This window comes from Alosa sapidissima, chromosome 4 (assembly GCF_018492685.1).
Source record: "Alosa sapidissima isolate fAloSap1 chromosome 4, fAloSap1.pri, whole genome shotgun sequence".
NCBI lineage: Eukaryota > Metazoa > Chordata > Actinopteri > Clupeiformes > Clupeidae > Alosa > Alosa sapidissima.
Genome location: NC_055960.1, coordinates 32,285,482 through 32,297,981, shown reverse-complemented (window position 1 = coordinate 32,297,981; position 12,500 = coordinate 32,285,482). Strand labels below are relative to the sequence as shown.

At 44.6% G+C, this 12,500-nt stretch overlaps 1 protein-coding gene across 1 annotated transcript in view; it reads left to right on the top strand.

The window, feature by feature from the left end:
* Nucleotides 1-6,106: 6,106 nt before the first annotated feature.
* The window catches only part of dlgap4b (discs, large (Drosophila) homolog-associated protein 4b), a 142,533-nt gene continuing 136,139 nt past the window's right edge, over nucleotides 6,107-12,500 (top strand). The window contains 1 exon segment of the mRNA XM_042089753.1: nucleotides 6,107-6,462. The gene's annotated coding sequence lies outside the window, so the exon portion shown is untranslated.

The following is a 12,500-nucleotide window of genomic DNA, read 5'->3' as shown; positions in this document are numbered from 1 at the left end:
CAAAGCGCTATCCAGTAGGCCACGGCTGCCCCCGTGAACGTACAAAAACCAACGACCATATTCTTTCATCCGGCCGCTCGACTTTATTCTGCCGGTCCGAACTGCTGACTCCTCCGTTTGTACCAGATCCCCTGTTTTAATGTTGAGGTCTTTTTCCCCCTCTTCTCATTCAGCCCTTCTTCTCTGTTCTCCCTCCCTTCCTCTTCCTGCTCTGTGTTCCGTGTCCCATAAGCCCTTGCCCCTCGTCCTGTCCTGTCGGAGGCTGTGGAGGAGCCACAGGAAGGAGGCAGTGATGTGTTTCTGTGCCATCTGCTCATCAGCGAGGAGATAACGTAACCCCTTCATCTGGCTCTGACATCCTTATTAATCTCGCTTTAATTAAGCTCGTTGTTCTTCGCTCGCCAGGGTCACACAGAAAGGGCTCTGCGGTGCCATGAAGCTCGGTCAACGCAAGAGGGGCCTCATTTGGGAAGCAGATTTTTTAGTTCTGTGTAGGTACGGGTTGTACTGGTTTTGTGCAATGCATGCGCCACTTGATGTTTGTGTGTGTGTGTGTGTGTGTGTGTGTGTGTGTGTGTGTGTGTTGGGGTGTTTGGGTTTTGTGTTGGCATAGACCATATGGAAGAGAGAGTGGCATAAGAAGAGAAGAGGAAGAGAGAGAGAGAGAGAGGGAGAGAGAGGGAAAGAGGGAGAGAGAGAGAGAGAGAGAGAGAGAGAGGGAGAGAAAAAAGGAAGAGAGAGGAAGAGAGAGAGAGGGAGAGAGAGAGAGAGAGAGGGAGAAAAGGAAGAGAGAGAGAGAGGGAGAGAGTGGGAGAGAGTGAAGGGATAAAACAACAGGAGGGAAATATGGAACGCGAGTAGGCGTGGAGCAGAGTCTTTTAACATGTTTGTGTTTTTAACACTGGGTGTGTTTTTAACATGTTTGTGTTTTTAACACTGGGTGTTTGGCCACTTTACACTGAATAGTCCAATTATTTTGGTGTGGCATTGATTTTTTTTCCCCTGTTCACCCCAGTCCCAGCAGACGGTGAACTAGCTGTAGCAAGCAGCACTCTTCATGAACCAGTAAGGTCTAGCAGGGTGCGTCTGAATGACCCATTGGCATTCACCTCACACCCACAGGGAGAATGGATCAAGTGTATCCTACACACTTCCCATGTATGGCCGCCTGGGGGAAGGCCTCCTTGTTGGCAACAAATGTGCAATCTCATGTTTTTTTTCTGGACACACACACATACACACACACACACACATACACACACACACACACACATACAGTACACACAAATTTGAATGTATGTGTAGATATACATCTTAATCTTGTATAATTAACATTTTCAAAAATAGCCCAAAATGTTACCTCTCTCAAAACAACCTGCCAATTCAAAAGCTGCTCGCACAAACCAAACCACCATCCTCCAAACCCATCCAAAACTTTGACAGGTATACTTGTTGAACTATGACTGTGTTGAGACTGCACCTAAGGCAAATGTGAAATATGGCCTCATATTTCAGGCTTTCTGTGAGATAGTCTTGAACAGGACTGGAGCTGAGATCCTTTAAGGCAAGTATTAATTGGTGAAAACACATCCGCCCACACCACACTGACAAGTGCTACTTGGACTGGTGAGAAGAAGAATTTAGCTTTCAGGTATTTTGCGCAATGGAGATTCCTTTCTCCTTCCTTCTCAGTGAGACATTCCCAATGGATTAAAAGACTCAAATCTTGACAGTGCAGATAAATGAACAGGCAGATTCCCGCAGTCTCAAGCCCTTACTTTAATATATTGTCTGTTTGTGTGTGTGTGTGTGTGTGTGTGTGTGTGTGTGTGCGCGCGTGTTTGTATGTGTGTATCTGTATCTGTGGGTGTCCATATGTATACTGTGTGCATGGGTATTTCAGTTTTTCTGTGATGGAGATAGAGAACAAGACTAGTCATGAGACATCGCCGAATGCGAATGCATTCCAACGACTACCACGCTGAACAATGTTTTTGCAAATATGGCTCCTCACTGCAACCTCCGTGTCAAGCCTAACATTCTCAGTCATTCACAGCGATACAACGACATGCTGGCATATGTCGTAACACAGCGTAAGATTAACAACTTTGGCTTGTCGCACAGTCCGTTAGATTCCAATCCATCGATGGTTTAAAGATAATGAGGTTGAGGGCAATGGCTGAGGAGGAGGGGGTTGGGGGGGGGGGGTCTGGTGTGGTGTGTGTGTATGATAAATATTGACTGTGTGTGTGTGTGTGTGTGTGTGTGTGTGTGTGTGTGTGTGTGTGTGTGTGTGTGTATGTGTGTGACCGATTAGTGACTGCTGCTGTGGTGGGCTGACAGCTTAATAACCAGCCCACGTTTCTCTGTCCCCCCCCCCCCCCCCACACACACACACACACACATACACATACACATACACATACACACAACACAAGGCTCTGACAGCTGTTTAATGAATCGCTTAAATCTGTGCCATATGCACAGATAAACAGATGTACACATTTGACATAAGACACAGATAGAGAGAGAAAAGAGCTGGAGAGAAAGCCAGAGAGAGTGTTAGAGTGAGAGTGAGAGATGTAGAGCCTGTCACAGCCTGTGGAGTAGCCTGTGTGTCCACTGTTTCACCTGACCTTGATCATGGTACCACAATAAATAAGGTGTTGGCTTCCTTGTTGTAATATTTCTGCTTGCACACACACCCTTTTCCACATGTCACCTACATGAGGTCATGCACATTTAACATCCCAGCGATAATCAGCTTTGGTAATATTGCATTTCCTGCAGTCGTGCGAGCACAGCCGTGTTCATTTTCATTGTGGGGCAGCCGTGGCCTACTGGTTAGTGCTTCGGACTTGTAACCGGAGAGTTGCCGGTTCAAACCCCGACCAGTAGGCACGGCTGAAGTGCCCTTGAGCAAGGCGCCTAACCCCTCACTGCTCCCCGAGCGCCGCTGTTGTTGCAGGCAGCTCACTGTGCCGGGATTAGTGTGTGCTGAGTGTGTTTTACTAATTCACGGATTGGGATAAATGCAGAGACCAAATTTACGTCACGGGATCAAAAGAGTATATATACTTATACTTATACTTAGCTGACTGAAAAAGAAATGAAGGAAAGCAAGCTAACACGCGTGCACTTGCTTGTTCATGCATCAGCCCAGCACACACATTAGCATGGAGAAATGCATCAGCCATACGAAGTCACACCTCCACATGGTACAGCATCAACACTGACTGAGGATATGACAGAACCACACACTCTCTGTCTGTCTGCATGTACAGTCCACTACTCTAATCCCACACACTTTCTGTCAAAAAATCACTCAGGAACATTTTCTCTGCTACTGCAATTGAATTCAGAGAATCACATACTATATACCAAACATTTTATATCTATTTTGTCTATATAGGGAGATTTTTATGTTGTTCAAGAAAGCTTTTCATGAAGACGTATGCAACCAATGGTGATACAGTAGGCTACATTGTACAGTAAACTGTACTGCATCATATTGATCACTGTGCGGGTACATTTAAGGTGTGTTGTGTAGGTGTGTAGTGACTATTGACCATGCAGTGGGAAGATTTCGTCAGGTATAAAGGGGGCAGAGCAGTCTTCAGATGGGCCATTTCTTTCTTTCGTGCTTCACTGATGATCACACTCAATTGCTCTTGTCTTTTCACTTACTGATCTCTTAAGGAGGCATTTCTTCCCAGGCCAAAAGCAGTTGCAGCCCCATGCAGAGGAACTATAGAGGTGTAACAGAGGTGAACTGAGCTAGCATGCTAGTTGCCAGTGTAAATCCTCACACCCCTAACCTTAAGAACGCTTCAAACCGCTGAATTGGAAGCCTGGGTTTTAGCTCAGTGGTTAGAGCCTTCGACTCCCATGCCGGTGTGTGTTGAGGTGGCGGGTTCGAGGGCCGTGAGTGGCGGACGAATTACGACCTCGGTTACAGAGGGCTTTGATTCTGGTCTGGTCTGAATCCTGGACTGTTTAGCAACTATAGAGGGCTTTGATTCTGGTCTGGTCTGAATCCTGGACTGTTTAGCCTCATGTAGAGGAACTATAGAGGGCTTTGATTCTTGTCTGGTCTGAATCCTGGACTGTTCCGTAAACTGGAGGTCGGTGTCACTTTAGAGCAGGCTCAGAGTAGCTGCTCAACAGTGGACCTCCAGCCTCTCTGACATGAGCTAGATGTTGGATTTTACTTGTCTAAAGCAGTGGTTCGCAACCTTTTTTCAGTGATGTACCCCCTGTGAAATATTTTTTCAACCAAGTACCCACTAACCAGCGCAAAGCATTTTTAGTAAACTTAAAACAGAGCACTGTGCCATCAGTGTCTATTTTATTAAACTTTGGAACTGATAAACACATATAAAATTCAAACATTTGGAAAAAAAATATTTTGAACATTTTAAATTTTAATAATCCATGACTAAATTTATTGCAAATGATTGTATATTTTGCAAATGATATGTATATTTTAAAATCTCATGTACCCCCTGGAGTGCCTTCACGTACCCCCAGGGGTACGCGTACCCCCATTTGAGAACCACTGGTCTAAAGCACCTGCATTCATGCATCATGCATTTAACAAAGTAACTCCCCTGATCAACACCTTGGGCAAGGGGTCAGCGACGCCAGGGGTGTGAAATGGAGTAGACGTGTTTGGCCAGAGCTCCAGGAACTTCTACTTCTGTGTAGAAAAGAGGAAAGTGAAGTTCTTTAACCACAACAACCACAGTTGTTGTTTATTTGTCCTTAGATGATATGTCATGCCATTTAATGCAAAACTTTTATACACACTGGCATTTATAAATTATTCATTAGATTAATGTGTAAGTGTGTGTGTGTGTGTGTGTGTGTGTGTGTGTGTGTGTGTGTGTGTGTGTGTGTGTGTCTACACCTCTTCATCTCTGAGGAATAAGGGGTACAGAATGACAGGAGACAGATGGGTTTCGGAAGTCAAATTTACATTTCCTCATGAATTTGAAGGGGAAATAATCTGCAGCATAGATTATCATATTGTGGTTATGACGGAGTTCTTTCTCTCTCTCTCCCCTCCTCTCCACCACTTGCCCTTAGATAGCAGCAGAGCAGAACACTCATCTGCCGCATTCCCACAGAGCTGTCCAAGGTTTTCATGCACACTGCCTTCCTTACAGTAATCCTCCTTTTCTACCTTTCTTTTTTCTCTCTTATGTTTCTGTCTGCTTTCATCCCTTCATCATTTGAATTTCTCAGTACCTCTGTATCAGAAATGAACATGGGTCTTGCTGCTGGCCTTGTTAGTCCCTGCTGCTCCTGATCCCTATCCCTCTCTATGAGTCAACATGCTCTCTCTCTCTCTCTCTCTCTCTCTCTCTCTCTCTCTCTCTCTCTCTCGCTCTCTCTCTCTCTCTCTCACACACACACACACACACACATACTTAGCACAGTCCAATTAGGTAAGCCAATTAAAGGCAAGTTGCAGGAGGTATTATATTATATTATTATATTATATTATTATATTTTTCTCTCTCTCAGATATCCCATTCAAAATATCTTACCACAATCTGAAGCGTACTCTTATGGACATGTGGGTCAGAGAGTATGAACTGAAAAACTCAGCTTGGAAATGTAACTAATCTGCATCAATTTAAATGGCAAAGTCCAAATAATCTATATGCTTCAAAATTCCTATGAGAATGTCCCCACTACTGTTGTGACTGCATCCATTTTGAAGAGCCGACTGTGTCACTACTGTGACTGTCTCACTCATATCATTAACACCAGGGTGAGGGTGCGTGTGTTTTGGGTCTTGTCTCGGTGCTGATTCACCGTGGGAGCGCAGACCTCTGTGAGCGGAATACATCAAATATGACACGAGAATTCTGAAATGAAGCAAACATAGCTCAAGACTGCAGCTTGGTTGCTGCCGTGGTGAACATGCGAGGAAGAAATAGTGCAACAGTCATGTGCATAGTAGAGGACGTGCAGTTGTTTGCTGTCCATGGTGCTGCTGCTGATTTGAATATTTTGAACTCTCTCTCTCTCTCTCTCTCTCTCTCTCACCCCGTTCCCTGAGGGGCCTCTGAGCGTTGCAGCATTACCGCTTGTCTCAGTGCCCTGTCTCCTCGCTCTTCAGAGCAAATGTGAATGAACGGCACTGTAATGGGGATATCACTATGTACCGGGAGGCTAATTTCTTTCTCCGGATAGTCCACCACGACAAAGAGGACAAACAACTACGTGTCTGTGGTTATTTAGACGAGAAGACGCGTTAAGCGAGTTGTATTTGTTATTAACGCGCAGTTTTGCATTTTCTTCCAAGGTAACCGGTACACCGGTTATCAAAAACAAGCGCAGTCGGAAGTTACCGCCAAAAAAAAAACGAAACCAGGATAATTGTTCATCTGCGGCTCATCATCATCTTTGTCGCTGAATATCGACATTTGTCAGAGGAGTACGTCTGGAGAGGTATGTCTATAATATATTTCATGCGTCCGTGTCTAGCGACAGTGTGAAAGCTAAGTCTGAGGGATGACAAGATATCTGTGGGATGAAATGGGTGAATGTGAAACGATATGTTTGTGCGATTCAAAGTGTTACAGCCCCTTATGTTATTTTTGTGACTATATGGTCATCGACAATCTATGCTACCCTCTTTTTTTCCCGCGGTAGATGTGGGTTTGAAATATTAAATGTATGCGTGTTGCTCTACGCTGAGAAAAAGCCCCACTACGCCAATTGAAAAAAGAGAAAAAAACTGTCAGAGAAAGAGGGCAACGTTGACCGCTTGTAGGCTATGCCGACACGGAATAAATTGGGATGTCACATCCCACTGAAGCAGAGATGAGCTAATCATTTTTAATTCATTCATGTGATAAAAATGGGGGTTGGGCGGCAAAATAGCAACGATAGTGCTTGTGGTATTATTATTCCATGATGTTTCAATTCAGACGCATTAGCTATCCTATCTGCATGCAAACTTTTGCTAGCATAGGAACTGGGTTAGACACACCGGCACGCACGTTCAAGAACACAGTGGGGGCTGTTGACGGAGGCAGATTTTCAGCGTGCTGTGTTTTTTAATTGTGCATCTCTGGCTCCAGTCTAAAGACGGCTCCTGACCTGCGACCTCAGAGGGGCAGTATCTTGGCCGATCAAACTGAAGCAGGATACCGTGACTGCTGAAGAATATAAAGTACTTAAATAGAGTTTTACCGAAAAGACTGCCATGCAATTAAAACATTTAATACCCACTGTAAGGTGAAGGAGAAAGATCAGAAAGAAGCACTTGGAGAGAAAAAATTTGCTGGCTGCAACTTCCTCCTCCTTTTGGAAACTACCAGAGTTGCAGAAGGCTGTTACAGCAGCATTAGTCAGCATGAGGAGAGACGGAGTTGGGCTGTGAAACCTCATCATTCTGTGTGTGTGTGTGTGTGTTTTCCGCTTTCTCGACTTCTATTGGAACTGCCAACTGGTACAACCATTTCCGCATCTGAAAGCTGGAAGTGTCGAATGCAAGTGTGTAATGGATCTTACTGTTTTGCATGAGAAATGCAGATCCACCAGGATCCCAGGCTGCAATGACACAGCTAATCAAGTGAAAATCAATAGCCTGCATTTAACAATACTGTTTAACTACATTTAACACATCTCTCTCTCTCTCTCTCTCTCTCTCTCTCTCTCTCTCTCTCTCTCTCTCTCTTTCTCTCTCTCTCTGTCCACCTTTCTCTCACATTCGCTCTGTAAGGTGCTGCTTGGTCCCCTGAGATGAACCATAGTATTCATTTCTCCCAGTACTGGGTCAATGTGTCTTTTATGCCATCAAATTAACATTCGCTTTAGCTGCACCCTTTTAACGCAGCTTTTTTGAGTGACCTCAATAGCTTACCCCAACTGCTTTAGTGGCCTCAATTGGCTCCACTGAAAAAAGACAGAGAGAGAGAGAAAGAGTGAGAGAGCAAAAGAAAAAGAACTGCCAGAACAGGAAAGCAGCCAGTCCTGATGAACCTCTTTGTTTCTCTCTCTCTCTTTCTCTCTCCCTCTCTCTCTCTCTTCCCCCTCTCTTTCTCTCACCTATTTCTATCATGTTTTTCTGTCTGTTTATCTGCTCGTTAACCATACCTTTCTGTCAGGTCTTACTCAGTCATGGCATCCCACTCTTCCATATAGGAAGGTTGGTCCTGTTTTTGAAAACAGTGAGTTCTCTGCTTAGTTCTGACGGGGGATACATGTGCAAAACGATGACTTCCAGACACATAACACTTTTGTGTCCATCAGAGCATGTCCCATGAACTGCACAACTCTATCTATCTATCTATCTATCTATCTACCTATCTATCTATCGTGTTGTTCTATCAGCAGATACAGACTGGGCTTCAGTGTTTGATCGTTTTAGCCGGTGTGCTGCTGCAATGACCCCTCTCAGTGATGTCCTGCTGAAAAGGGATAGGCCTCTATCTGCTCTACGTTTCTTGAGTGGATGACCCACCTCATCAGCCCACGGCGCCCACTCCCAGACATACATTATGTATAGGGTGTTCTGAAGCAAATATCTGCAGATATGGGCTGCTGCTCTCTAATCCAACCCACAAGCCCTTGCCAAATTTCTCACCATTGCATCAATGAAGGGAGGGGAGAGAGAGGGAATATTAATAAAGCGAGACTTCCAGATTTATTACTTATTTATTTATTTATTTATTTATTTTTTGTTACTATTTTTTAAGTGCATGTGTTTCATCATGAATCAGTTACCGAGAGGTTAACTCATTATCAGGCACCTACTGTAACATTCATAGCATTCTTGTGCAAAGGCCCACCACTCATGCTGATAGCATGCTTCATCACTGTTACGAGCTCCAGGGAAGCAGGGGGGAGGGGGGATCATTTTGCTGTTGTTTGTCGTCCTCTGAGAGTTCTGAGGTAGAAGGGAAGAAGAGGAGGCTGTGGCCGTGACTTTGTGTCTCGCAGATGGGGCTGTTCTGTTGGGAGGAATAGTGCACATCAGGCATATAGAGCCAGAGATCGGATGTCAGGTGTCCCGGCCTGTGTGCTTTGAAGTTTACACCCACATGATGTGCACACAATGTTTATGCAGTATGCACACATACACAGATACGCACACCTGCACACCTACAAATGCCTGTGCACAAACATGCACACACACGCACACACGTATAATAAAATGGTACCCATATTCCTTCATTTTCTCAGGTTTTTGCTGTTCTATTTCTTTGTACCAATGACCCTACTTCAACTATAATCTCATTTTCTTCAGACTGACTGCAAAGTGACATCTGTGGGGAAGGAAAATATGAGTTGCTTTGAGTACCGACACTTGCTCTGCTCGCTAAACTCCGGCAAACTCCGGCTAAATGTGTAGCCAGCGTTGATGGATGACTTATGCACTTCCCTTATCCACTCTGGTGCGTTGCATCAACATGGAAATAGGGGTCCTTTTGTTGATTGAAAGGACAAAAAAATAAGCTAGCGTTACATCCGTTTCCCTTCTTCAGCATTTGGTGTGTCTGTGGTATTGTCAAGAGTGTGAATAATTTAAGATGTGAAAATGTCAAACGGGCCTCTCTGTACGCCAAGAGCGGCGTGTGTGTTCTGAAATCAGTGCCGGCTGCTTAAATCACAGACGCTGCCCCTGCATTTGACAGCTAGTCCAGCTCATTATGGGCAACGTGAAAATGCTAAGGAAATGCAGCAAACAGGCTAACAGGCTCTCGGGTTGAATGAGGAGTGACACAGTAAAGAGCTTGAGCTGGGAGATGGGGCAACAATCAATTGATTAGCTGTCAACTATTAAATTAATATGAAAATGAATTACAAAATTCCAGGTTCAGGTCTATTTTACTTGCTCCTTTACATATGGCAGTTACTGTAATAAGTGTGTATAGAAAAGGCATGTAATGGCTTCATCTTGGGTTTGGAAAATACTGATCACAATTTTTTCACAATTTAGGACATTTCATAGAGCAAACAACTAATCGGTTATTCGAGACAATAAACTATAAAACTAATCTAAATGCAGCCCCATGTACAAAGTGAGTAAACGGTAGTTGCTGGGTGTGCAGCTACTGTAGATGGTCTGCCGTGGGAGGGCTGGATATTGAGCAATGTGCTGTTGGTTTAGTGGTATCAGTACACAATAGTTTTGTTCAGATGTGGTTCTGTACTCCCAGGCTTCTGTTGTGAACCGCGTCCTTTGCTGTGAATACTCCACACACCATCAGCCTCAGTAGGCTACTGACACTTGTGAAGAAATCAATACTTCTCAATTTTTCTTCGGGGGCTCAAAAATCGCTCAGGCACTGAATTTAAAAGTTGACTGAGAACCCTCCAGTCTTGAAAAAGAACAGAAAAAAAATACTCTTTGCCCTGAAGCACTCTTCGTGCAATACTGGCAACGCTGGCTTGTGAGCATGTAAGTGACTTGCTAATTGAATCTGAGTTTTGTTGCGAGGGAACTCTTCGTGGTTGTACTCAGCTACAAGCGCAAGCCATTGTGGTTTAGTCTGACCTGTACTGATGTGTGTTGGCATGCGGCTCATAATAATTCTTTATCAGAGGATCAAATCTGAGATTCCCACAGATTTTATTCACGCTGCTAGGCAGTCTGGATTCTATGGACTTCGTTTTTACCTCAATGAAGGAACCAATCACAGAATGGAGGGAGGGCAGCAAGACGATGACGACACACCGAAGCCATTATGAGCTACGTACAGACGCATTTGATAGACATTCGTAGCGCCCAATAAACGGCTCTGGGCATTCGTAAACCACGTATCAAATACGAGAAAATGAATGTCTAGTTCCCAGACCCCATCTCAATGAGATATGGTCTTACGTTAGCCAGGCTAGGATTTTATCTAAATGTCACACAATTTGGATGTGTACAAATGTGTTTACATGAACTTTAGATTTCCCTTTAGAATAGAAATGTTGAAGGTCTGGTTCTATGGTTAATCGGATCATCTGTAATTAAATGTCGTGGCCTCTAAACATCGTTCATCAGCTCTTGCAACTGTCTCCTGCCAGGGAGCAAAGTGCTGTGACGCTGTGCATCCCAGGACACAACACGTCTGGAATTCATCCAAAATAATCACTGTTATTCACTCCAAGGTGACTGTCCTCAGCACACCCGCTTGCACACACACACACACGCACACACACGCACACACACACACACACACACACACACAGATAGAGAGAGAGAGCACAGAGGAATTTTCAGCAATTGTGGCACTAGTGTTATATTTTCAGCCTTTTCCAGTCCTCTCCTATTGTGCTGCAGTTCCCAGTCTTCCACTGAATTATGCCTTTTTCCCTTGAGTGGGGGAAAACAGTGACTGCTTGTTATACCTGCCTGATGCTTGTTACAGCTGTATACTGTATCACGGGGCGAATCTTGTCCAAGCACAACCTTGGCCTCTAAGGCACAAAGAAAGAACTGTGTCTCATGAAGAATCCCATGAAGAATTCTATGCCGAAACCACGGTGGTTAATAATAGGTGACGTGTTCTCGATGGCCCGATATGCGACAGTGAAGCTTAAGTTGCAAAGGACGTCTTCAGAGGACAATGGCATTGGCACACATCCACTCGGTTAAAGCGGAGAGTGCCACCAAAGGAATATAAAACGTCCGTGTTCCCCTGAAACCCAGGGCAATGGAAAAGCAGGTCTGTCAAAATCTATCCCCTGTAGAGGCCTGTTGGCATGCCAGCATCCTTTGCAGTGAGAAGTTTGAAGGTGAATCAGCGCAGTCTGTAGATTTACAGTAGCTGGCCAGAGCAACCTGGCTGTCACTCCTCACTGGACAGCCCAAAGAAAAACGCCAGCACAAATGGCTGCCTGCTCCTCTCCATAATTTATGGAGGCCAATGGTGTGTGAAACGCTATGATAATGACTGTGGGGGCGAATTGGATTTTTGTGTCACAAATTCCTATAAGGGGAAGAGCAGAAGGTTCTCCTCTATCATTTATCTCTCTCTCTTTCTCTCTCTCTCTCTCTGTTTGTGTGTGTGTGTGTGTGTGAGTGTATATGTGCTTACACATGCGTTTGCAACCTAAGCAACTCCTTGTCACTTCTAATGGAGCACCGGTAGCCAGCCTGAAGCTGCTATGGTACTATGCTACTTCCACAGCACTTATTGATTGAGTGGAGAAATAGATTAACCTGAAAGCGCTTTCACTTGGTATAAACAGATCCTGATGAAATTCAAGTAGCTCAGTACTCATTTATCATCACACTAAACAATAACATCTGTTCACTAGGATTTCTTCTTCCTTTAATCTGTAAGGAGGTGCTCGAGCTGTGCATTGCTGAACAGGCCAGGGATTCCACACGGCTTTCCCAGAGGACGTTCCGATGCCGGCAAAAACCAAGATTCCCGCGAAACAGGACAATCAGCTTGCTTCTTGACAAGGTTTCCGTGGCAATGACCTCAGAATGCTGTTGAGGTCACTGCTCAGCTGGTGGTTGACTTGGTATATTTTAAACT